Source organism: Triticum dicoccoides, chromosome 7B, assembly GCF_002162155.2.
Source record: "Triticum dicoccoides isolate Atlit2015 ecotype Zavitan chromosome 7B, WEW_v2.0, whole genome shotgun sequence".
Lineage (NCBI taxonomy): Eukaryota > Viridiplantae > Streptophyta > Magnoliopsida > Poales > Poaceae > Triticum > Triticum dicoccoides.
In genome coordinates, this window is record NC_041393.1 from 719,215,197 (window position 1) to 719,227,053 (window position 11,857).

Sequence of the window (11,857 nt, forward strand, 5' to 3'; positions counted from 1 at the left end):
GCAAAATACGGTGGCCCTTCCAGTGGGTCCCTGCTGTCAGTTGGAGGAATCATTATTTTCCCCATAATAAGGACGCACTTACTTGATGCGGCCGTGGACCCAGCTGTCAGACTCTCCACGTACAGTATACTTCCGATGGAAGTCGTTCCTTGACCATGTTGACCACGCCGCGTTCCGTTGCATGCAGCCGTCTATGGGCATGGTGCGTCCCCACTGTCAGCCTCTCACGTACAGTCATCTTCCGATGACTCTTGGTTGTTGACCACGTTGACCACAGCGTGCCTAGCGCACCTAGACTGGAACGACCCGGAGATGGGGAAGACGGGGCAGTGGAGTCGCAGATGGATAGGAGTGGGACACTTCACTGGTTCGGGTGCGCGGCAGCACAGCCGCGGTGCCGCCCACGGGAGACAGGAGCAAGAACAGAGGTTGAAGAAGGAGCACAGCTGTTGGATTAACATCCAATGGTCCAGCTACTAGAATCATTTGTTGATTAAGTTGACAAAGCCGTGCGTACACGTCTGCTTAGTAGGCCCACAAGTCAGCCACCAAATCTGATGGGTCCCAGCTGTCAATGGGATGAATAATTTTTTCACAAAACAAATAGGCACTTCCTTCCGTGCGATGATACAGCCGGTGGGTCCCAGCTGTCAGGTGGAGGAAACATTTTTTCAGCTTAATAAGGAGGAACTTTCCTTGCGTGCGACCATGGACCTCGTGGGTCCTAGCCGTCAGGCTCTCCATGTACAGTCCTCTTCCGATGACTCTCGTTTGTTGACCACGCCGCACCGAGCGCAGCGAGGCGGTGGACGACGGCGAGGCCCCGGAAGGGAACGACTCGGAGATGGGAAGACGCAGCAGTGGAGTCGCAGATTGAGAGCAGGAGAAGGGTTATAACTGGTTCTGTTGCAGCGTGGGGCTGTAGTCTGTGGAGAATAACAGGAGGTGTCGAGGGGTGGAGGGATAGCCTGGCCGGCGGTGGGGTAGCGATTCGTAGCGGTGCGTGCTAAGTAGAGCCGCTAGCCGCCGGAGGCCGGACCAGGCGGTCCCGGCGATGCTGGAGGAAGAAGACGAGAGATTGAAGGTGCATGCCGACCGTTGGATATAAATCCAATGGATGTGGATGACACAATCATTTGTTGACCAAGTTGACAACGCCCTGCGTAAGCTTCGACCTATTGGCCCACATGTCAGCCTGCAAAAATGTGGCATATATTTAACCCATGTTTTCTAGAATGTACAGTCCATTTGCTGGGCTGGGTGAACAAATAATTTCACATCAATCAGGCCCATTTATATTTTCTATGAAATCCCAGCCCATTTGCACTTCCTTGAAATACACGTATTAGGTGGCCTCGTTATATATATAATGTTATGTTAGAAGGAGCAATTAATATCAAATAATAAACCGGAGAGGCACATTTTTTATATATATAATTAACAAATTAGCTAGTTATTGCTCAAAATAAAAATGAGAGCGTTATTATTAAATTGGTCCTTAAAATCTTCGCAAGCTTTTGTATGCAATCACCAGGATTTTCCTTGCCTGTTCCGTTTCGAAAAAAAGGATTTTCCTTGCCTATGAGTCAAAAACAACCAGGATTTTCCTTGCCAACTTCCGTTAAACATTTACTTTTATATAAGTTAATAACATGTGGGATGTTTTTATAATGTATATATAAGTCTCTATAAAATATACCACAATAGTAATAATATAAATATATATAATGTGGTTAGAAGGGAAAACATAAATTGGACACAACATTATTATTCTTATATATAGATAAATAGAGCAGAGACCTGCGTTTTATACCCCACAGTAGGCATACTAACAAGTTCACACACAAATACAACAGAAAAGGTAAACATTCGTATCAAACTCAGGTTCACAGGACACGTTCATATTCATAGCCAACATTCACTATCAATAACTCAAAAGATTCATATATACACAAGCTATCTATGCATCCAAATGATTGATAGATCACACGACAATACTCATACATAATTCAGAAAAAGATTCAGATATACACATGTTCAGTATGTTTACGCATCCAAATGATTGAGATCAAAGCCAATATGATAGATGGACGAACTTTAATTACCTAGGGTACAAACTGGTAAATGGTGTTCAATCGAAGGTACTTCTTGCTAAAATTAGTTCTTGTACGAGTAAACTTTCGAGTACAAAAGAGGCAGTACAGACAATCTGAACTTTGCTTGTAGGTTTATCCTCAAATAGTGGCCTCGTGCCGACGGAGGTTTGAGCAACTTGGCCACTACTTTCATCCAACTAGTTTACTGGCTCATCTTGGTCCTGTATCTCGCCAAAATTCTACATTGCAGACGAGAAAGGAGGCAGTTGAGAAAATGAACCACCCAAATTTTTTGTGCAGTTCAACTAAAATGGAGCATCCTTGGCGTGCAGACTGATTAAGTGCCAGATGAATATATGCGTCAACCAACTTGTTTGGAATCTTTAGACTCCATGCCATATAGTTCGCTACCATATGTGCCGATAACCAAAAGGCACAAGTTGAGAGCAAAGACTGGACTGCGTTTTTCTGGGCTATGCACCAAGCAATATTTTTGGCGTTCACTCTCCTAATACTTGGAGTTTGACAATTGGTTGACGCCGGTTGATACTCAAGTGAATATAGGCACTTCTTCTTATCAACATCGATGCTTGTCTGAGTGAACTTTGGAGTACATATCAGCAGCATAAGTACCTGTCCATCTGATCATATTGTGCAGTTCTACTGAAATCACCCGATGTAATGATTTGCTTGCGAGTTCAGGCTCCAAATTACTCCTTTATGAGATCGGCAAATAGTAGCACAATACCAAATTACCAATACATATGATAGGCACAATAATTAGGATAAAGACCAGTACCAACCTGTGTGAGGTAGCATATCAATTACTATTTCCTTTGACTGGAAGCCGGGATAAGCCAAGCGACTGACAGCAAAGGAAGAAAGCAAGCTGAGATTAGCGACTAACAGAGAAGGATGGAAGCTGTCGAGGCAATGAAGCACCCACAATTTTTGTGCAGTTCCACCAAAATTGAGCATCCCTGTTGGCACATATATTGAGAGAGTGAGATTACTGTAATAGTGGGACTAGTTGATGGAACATACACTAACAAATAGAAGCACCCTCATTATCTTAATGGGTAAAGTTAGCAACATAGTAGTCTTGCTTAAAGAGAGGTATTAGTTTATTTAATCAGTGCCAATTAGCTCAACACTCAAAGCATTGCCATTTATCATAGGTTGCAAAACTTTAACGTGCAAAGATAAAGGAGTTTCTCATGACAGTAGCATGATACAAATAGAGATGACAGCAAACTAATATGAATGAAGGCCTTAGGCCCGTACCAACCTAAGAAAAAAAGCTTATTCATGTAGTCCCATAAGAGATGATAAAGCACTCACTAGAATCACACAATAGTATATATTTTTTTGCACTTCAAATGTATGGTTGAAATCACTCTTGTTTACCAGTGCTGAGATTATATCGAAAGATTATCAAGAACTTCCAGCAGAGTTAAAGCACTGGTTGGGATACAGTTCATTGTATTGTCTTGTGTAGTTCCACTAAAATGTATGATTGGCACAACATGATCCCTGTTTGCACAACTAGGAACAAGGTGGAACCTTCATTAGCTTAGAGCATCTCCAGCCGCGCCCCCAACTAGGCCCCCCAGGCGACTTTTCGGCTGCTGGCGCCAAAAAATCGGCCCAGTCGCGCCCCCAGGGGCCCATTTTTCACCGGCTCGGGCCAAAATTGGCGCCAGCGAACCCAACCCGAACCCGACGCGCTAGGGGGTGCTCGGGGGAGCCGGGAGAATCATTTTTTGCGCGAAAGCGATGCGGGCCAGCCGCGTCAGCGACACCGCCCGCCTCGTCTTCTCCTGACGCCTCGGTTTCCCGCGGGGAATCAATGGCAAGGCTGCGGCCGATCAGCTTTGCCATTGATTCCTCACGGGCGGCACATCACTGGGTGGCGCACCGACGCCTCCCCTCCCTCAGACGCGTACACACGGACGCGGCGCGGCTATATATGGCCGCGTTCGCCTCTGATGAGTGCTACCTCTCCCGAGCGCCGCCGCCGAGCTCTTCTTCCCCAGCCCTCCCTCTCCCGAGTGCCGCCACTGAGCTCTTCTCCCCTAGCCACTCCATCTCCCGATGGCCGAGTGTTTCCCTGAAGACGAGGCGGCGGCTAACGGCTTCGGTCGCCGTTTGCTCCGCGAACAGGAGTCCTGGCTCCTATTCTAGGCGAACATCCCGGCGCCGCAATGGGGGAGTGCCCATTCCCCCATTGCCCGACGCCGTGTCCAACCATCCTACTTCACCGACGAGGTCGAGATCGTGCGTGCCTCCCTCGCCGACACCGAGCTCTCCCTCCCCCAGTACGCCGCCGACAACCACGCGGCTTGGGCGGCGTACTTCGAGCGCCGCCAGAAGCAGCGGCTGGCGTCCACCAACGGGGCGCCGGTGGTCGGCGGCCTGAAGAACAGTGAGGGGAGCCACCTGTGGTGGGGCGTCCCTGGCTGCACGCTTGAGGGCGTGCTGACGCACCTCGAGGGCGGCAACAAACCACCGTTTGCGTACCCCCCGGCGAGGGCGGCCGCCTCGGCGCACCACGGACGCGATGGGCAATGGGTTCTAAGGAGGTTCGGCTCCTCCTCCTCTTCCTCCTCGTCGCGCTCTTCGTCTCAATCCTCTGGCACTCCGATGCTGCTCGGCTTCAAGGCCGAGCCCACGGCGGAGACACCGCTCGGCCGCCGCACTCGCAGCACCGGCATCGTCATCAGCAAGGGTGGCCGGCGCGCCTCCTCGTCGGCTCCTCCCCCGCGCTTCGTCAAGACGAAGACGGAGCCGGGTCTCACGCTGGTGAAGACGGAGCCGGGGCTGGCGCCGGTGAAGACGGAGCCGGGGCTGGCGCCGGTGAAGACAGAGCCGGGGCTGGCGCCGGTGAAGACGGAGCACGGCGAGGTCGAGCTCGACGATGACGTGGCCCTTGAATGGGCACGCCAAGACTCCCTGAAGATGGCGAGGGAGCGCCAGTGCGCCACCCTACAGCGCTTCACGCAGCGCCGTCGAGGCCGCGATGAAGGAGGAGTCGTCATCATCGACGGCAGCAATGACGATGATGCGCCGCCACCGCCACCAGCTGGGGAGGGGTCCAGCAGCGGCGCTTGAGTCAAAGAGGAGAAGGCCGACGATGGCGGCGACGACGGCGACTTCTCGGCCTTCAGCAAGTTTTTTTTATTAGTTTTTATATATAATGGCGACTACTCGACTTAAATCCGCGAATATAAAGCCCAACTTTGCCGAAATTTGGCGTGTTTTAGTCGAACTTTGCCTAAATTTGCTATACAAAAATTTTTTCGCGCCTGGGGGCGGCCCTGGGGCCGGCGGCTGGGGGCCAACTCACCCCAGGCCCATTTTTTGTGCTGGGTCGCCCCCAGGCGGCGATTTTAGGCGCCCCCTGGGGGGCAACAGCCGGAGATGCTCTTAGTGAGAAAGGATAGGAAGACATTAGCATATTACTCAAACAGTAGCATCAAATTCATGATGGACAATATGCAAAACATTGCCTCATTGAACCAATGGCAATAAATTGACATGCAAAACAATAGCCTTATTATGTCATGACACTAATAATATTCCCTCCCTGCTCCACCACATGATTCACCTCCATAGACAAACATACACACGTACATGATTCAACATAGGGTCCTACTAAAGATTTGTTTAACTCCAACAGGAAAATTAGGCAGTAATAAATTAGCGGTACTTAAGTACTCCTAATTAATTAAGTGAGACAGCAAAAGTGGAAGGGCTTCCTGGAGGATCGTCTCACATGTAAGGTAGTCATTGCCGGAGCCCTTGAATGGCCTCGACTGAGGCCTCTGGCTTCAGCAAGATCGCCTTGGCACTGTTTATTCTTCTTCTTCTTCCTCTTCATCCTCTCTTTCTCTTTCTCCTCACCGGTTGGTGAAACCAAGTACATGATTGGCCTTCTAATTCATAATTGGTTTTGTCAGTGAGGGAGTACAAGTGTACTAGTAAAAAATAGCATTATTTTCTCATGGCAGTCGGAAAATAGAGATGAACACATGCATTAAATACCATTCTTACCTAAAGGAAGGTTATGGCGCCAATATGGATGATGGGGATTGGAACACAGATCTCCCTTTGTGCAGTTCCACCGAAATGAACCAACTGTTCCATTCTGAAATTCCAGTTAAACAACACAAAAGTCACTTCTTTTAAGAAGAGTGTTGTGCAGTACACCAAAAGGTCACAACAGCAACCAGGTGAATTGGATATCCCTGTTTGCACAAAAAGGTACAGAGGAAACAGTCAGAATCTCAAACAATTACAGGCAAAAACATTTGGCTAAACTTGTCATGGCTTATAACAGTGGCATGGCTTCATTTTTACCAGGGACATTAGATTAAGAACTGCTAAATATTTGGTATAAGGGCATGGGACAGTGGGTGCACCAGCAGTCCAGCACCATGTACATAAACAGGGGCATAAAGTGGTGATTCATAGTTTGTTGCCCCGAGAAACAAACATCCAAGAAACATATCTCGGTTGGTCCCATTTTTGTTCACTCTAGCCACCTACTCCTATGTGTGGATAGCAAATCTAGTCCTGGTCATACCACTGTGTACAGCATTACCCCTATATTTCCCTTTTCGACCAAGAGACCGGTTGGATGACCAGTCTGTACTACTTTCACCCCCTTTCCTTCCTGTTTGTACCAAGTCTGATGTACATACTAAATTCCCCCACCCCCACTTTATTTCTTGTTTGAACCAAGTACTCCCTCCGTCCAGAATTACTTGTCATAAAAATGGATGTGTCTAGAACTAAAATACATCTAGATACATCCATTTCAATGACAAGTATTTTCGGACGAAGGGAGTACAAGATGATTCGACTCCATAAAGTAGCTTTACCTCTAACAATAGAAGAAGAAAAATAGGTGACGTTGGACCATCTGATCGAAAGGGGATGAGAGGTAGAAAATGATGCACATGCAGTGACGTAGCGAGTTGGGGAAGTAGAGCTAAGGCGGTTTCGAACGAAGATATACCTGAAGGTCGTCGGGATGTGGATAGGTGGGCGGCGGGAGGCCGGCCGGATCCTCCCACAGGCAACGACGAAGGGATCGGAGGACCTCCCCCGCCGGCGCTAGGCCAGAGATAACGGTGCGGCTGGTAGTGGGTCTCCTCCCTCGCTATCGACGACGGCCTAAATGCTGCCCCTCCTCCCCTTCACCGCGTCCGGATCTGTAACTAGCGGTGAGGATAGAAAGCCAGTGTTTTTTGAAGGGAGAAAGACAGTGTTACTACCCCTATCTTGTTTAGATCTAGAGAGGATGAGAGTGTGTGAATAGAGCAACCCTAGCAAGCAAGCGCGGAGGTTCCAGCCTATATATACATAGTGGGGTAGTTTTCCTTTTTCACTCCATCAAAACAATCGTTTAAAATTGTGTACTACTACATGCCAATTCGCGGTTTTTTTTAGTTGTTGATTGTTTTTTGAGATAGCTACCCGCTTGTTCTAAGTGGTGTTACGGTGTGCCAGGTCGCACTTTGTATTGTTCAAGTCTGGTACTACAAGTCCCTCCATTAAATGAACAACCGCCCCTTCGTAAAAATTGTGAACAAGCCCACGGCTAAAATTAGCGGAAACGTGGGTTGCCCCAACATGCATTATTATTTATATTTTCTACTCCACATGTCATAGACACAAAAATAATGTGGCATAGACACAAAAATTGTGGCAAGATTCCCTTAGGCAAGCCAAAGTGTGTCTAACAATTTGAGCAACTCAGGTTAGGCAAGTGTGGCAAGTGTGGGAAAAATAATGTGGCAACATAAGAAGTCACAATCCAAACAGCCCTGTAATTTTTTGTGGCATGCATGAAAATTTGGTTAGTTAAATTTATAGTCAAAATTTGGCAAGGTGCATCAAATCAACACATGCAAGTATCAAAAGGAAAGTCACGGCATGCATGCATGCGTTGTACTCCCTCCGTTTCCAAATATAAGTATTTTTAGAGATTGCAACAAGTGACTACATACGAAGCAGAATATGTCTACATACGAAGTAGTCCATTTGAAATGTGTAAAAAGACTTATATCGAGTGCAGTGCTTTGATGTGTCGCGTCAACTCGTACAAGATCGACAAATTTGATTTCTACAATGCCCTCTCCCTCGCGGACTGAGCTCCGGTGCCTTAACTGCACCTGCCTTTGGCTGCATGACAGGAGGGCCAACCACCTATTGGGCCCACTTGTCATAGATGCAAAGGCAGGAGCAGTAAGTAGAAGCTTTCGCTACATGCTATCCCTCCTGCACGAGGTGGACGGACATGTAGCAGTGGATTTGATACTGTAGAAGTAGGAGTAACATCATTGTTCGTCTTCTCGAAGAGGCGAAGAGCCAAGCGCAACCCGAATGTGGCAGTTGCGAACACTCGCGTGGTGCGGTGCCTTGGGCACGCATATAGTAGCCAGGCTCTTGCATGAGACAAAATTGCTATTATTTAACAATTAAACTCCATCATCCATTGGTTGATACTCATTCTACATAGGTCCACGCACTTAGCACCGTTTCCTCCTCGGGTCACCAATGTTTATTTACTAATTAATAGCATTGCTTGCAATGAACTAGCCATTGCAAGTCATTAAGAGCATGCACACCTCTCATCTCTTATCGGTTGATATGTCAAGAAGTAAGAAACAAGGTAGAAGTTAATGCACCGCGCCTAAGTGTTTTGGGACTATTTGGTTTTCGTAAGATGACTTACACACCTAGACGGAGGGAGTAGTATAGCCCTGTAAACCGGAAAGGAGTATTTGCCTTTCTAGATATTTCAACAAGTGACTAGACTACACCGCGTGCAGCTGTGCAGTACTTCCTCCCTTCCTGTTTATAGGGCTGAAATCTCAAATCTCATGAACCAAGGCATTTTGCGATTGGAGGAATGTATCTCGTACTACTTTACAAAACTACCCTAATTAAACTCATGCATTAATTACGTAGTTCTCTCGTTTTCCTCTCCGCCTTGGTCGCGGTGCACAATATTGAGCACTCCTATATGACTAGCCGCTCTATCTACATGCGGGACATTTCAAACCATCCGGGCCCGAGTGCCATCCACCAAATCACATCGAGGTGCTACAGTCGAGACTCACCTGTCACCCAAGTGTGGTCGTCATGACCCGTCATATCACAAAACCCACACCTTTACCAGCAGTTGTAAGGTGGCCTCCGAGTTGGACTGGACGAAGCAACCATCATTTCACTGGAACGCTCGTTCAAGCCCTTTCTTCCCTTTCTTGAAGAAAACCTCACTCCAGGCTACTCACTTCTGCCATTTTTCTTCTGTACCGACGAAGGAAAGGTGGGCGAATCAGTTATGCTGCTATATTTTCATTCCAAGAATCTTCTTTTTGCGAAGCACCGACCGATTCCCACATCCTATTCTTTTCTTGTTTTCATTGCGATTGTGGTTTCCTTTCGATTGCTTTTTGTTTGTCAGTTCAGTGATGGATCCTGGAGCACTAGGCAAAGAGTTGCCGGCGGACAACCCACTGGAGACAGCGATCTCCAGGAAGCAAGCACCGACCAACGAGTTGACCATGTTGGCGGGCCAACCCATGGAGACGAAGAACTCCAAGAAACAAGCACTGGCCAAAGAATTGAGGACGTTGGCGGATGAACTCCTCAAAGAAAGTTGGAAGAATAGCAAGGGCCCCACCGTGCCTACCCCAGGAACTCTGATTGCCACCTATGTGAGGCTCAAGACCGAGTTTGAGGAGATAGTCGCCGTTGAGAAGCAGTATTCCCCTGGCAAGGTGATGGCCCCCCATCGAGGACGGGTAGATGGCCCCCGGAGGGATGAGATCCCCCGGTGAGCTGCACAAGGTAAAAAATAATAGCTTATTACCAGAGTTGTGGTTTTTGATTATTTTCAATGTGCTTGCTAATATGTTAGGGTTGTGCAGGTGCCGATGGACGTCCTTGATGATTCCGATGTCGTGGCCCGCCCTGTTGGCATCGCCCCGGAGATCGATTCCGATACCGCTGTCCATCATGTGGACATCGCCCCAGAGATTGATTCTGATGTCGCAGTCAATCCTGTGGACATCGCCCCAGAAATCGATTCACATGCCGTTGTCCGTGCTGTGGTCATTGCCCGAGAGATCGATGACAAGAAATAGTTGGTCGCTCTAATCCTTCAGGGTAGTTTGCATTACCCTATGTTTAATTACCAGAACGATGCGTGTTATCAAAACCATCTTAGGGCTAGTGCACTGTGTTGTGTGGGGGGATCTTGCTACTTTTGTTTGATAGTGAATCATGCGATGAATCATGCGAACCCTCTCCGAGTTATGGAAACAGATGTATCCTCACCAGCTTTTGATGTAATATATGGCATGCTTAGATGTAAGTTTGAACTGTTTATCATATCAGCAGGGCTTGTTTGATGATTCTTGGTGTTAGTAGGCTAGCTACTGTGCGAGCTATAGTACTTGCAAAACACTCACCGAAGAGAAACATTGGGGCTGATGAGCTTGTGGTACGCTTATACTTATCCCTCGTCGATCGACCAATAGCCCTAGCTCCTAAAATTGTAGGCTTAGCGATCGATCAGATAATAGTCGACACGGATACATTCAGGCCTCATTTGGTTCATAGGGTAGGAAAATCGTAGCAAAAGTATAGAGAATGTGCAACACAAAATCATAGCAGTGCAGAGACGTACTCCCTTCGTTCCAAAATAGATGACCTAGGCGGGCTAGTTTGGCCTAGTGGGTTTCAATGATATGACGTGGTACAGTGCCATCCAGTCTTCGCGGGTGGTAGCAGTATTGCGAGTACAGTAAGTTTTCTTGAAGAAGCGGAATTCAACGAAGTCATGATGGTTCCTTCGTCCGAACAACTTACAGTGGGAAAGGTTGGGCCTGCGATACGACCGGGGTAGACCAGGATAATTTTGTGCATGGCAGGTGGACCAGGATGGTCGACTTCCACATGTCGGCGAATGAAAGTATTCTTTCCTTTATAGAGGACGAGCAACGAGTATTCATTGTTTATTTTTTATGAAAGCTATTGTATCCACTGTTACTCCTTGACATTGTCAATGCCTCTCTCTCCTCCACATAAGCGGGGACTACTTGCTATGCATGCGACGGGCAGCTGGTGTCTTGAGGGGCCAGGGCGGTCAGAGCGGGCTCCGGAAGCGGTCCGGACTCCAGCATGGCCCACCTCACATTATCACCATATATTTCTTGGAGTCCGTGCACGGCGGGTGGGCGATCTCTTCTCCCTCCCCCGTTTCTCTCTTCCCAGCCGACACTCGCCGAGCGATTAGATTTCGGCTATCAACGGTTTATTCAATTACAGTCCCACATGTCAATGAAATTGCAAGACAACACGTGTCCCCTCTGGTGAGCGGCGTGCGAGCTGGACTGTCAGGGGTGCGACGCGTACGAGTCGTAAGTGTGTCGCCTTTTCCTTTAGAACTTGTGAAGCGTAACATTTTCGTGTGATCGATCGATAAAATGACGAGGGCGGTGCTTTCCCGCTCGTAAGGCGGGCTAGCTCGAGTGATATGACGTGCTATAGTGCCATCCACTTGCTCCATTTTTATGTAAGCAAGAGTTTACACTCTTATGCGGGAGGAGTGCGAAACACCGCGGATCTGATTTTGATCGAGGGATAACTGTTCCCTGCCAAATAATGGAGGACTGTTAGCGATTATAGCATGATAGTTAGGGCATCTCCAGCGCTGGCCCCCAAATTTACACCGGCATCTGTCC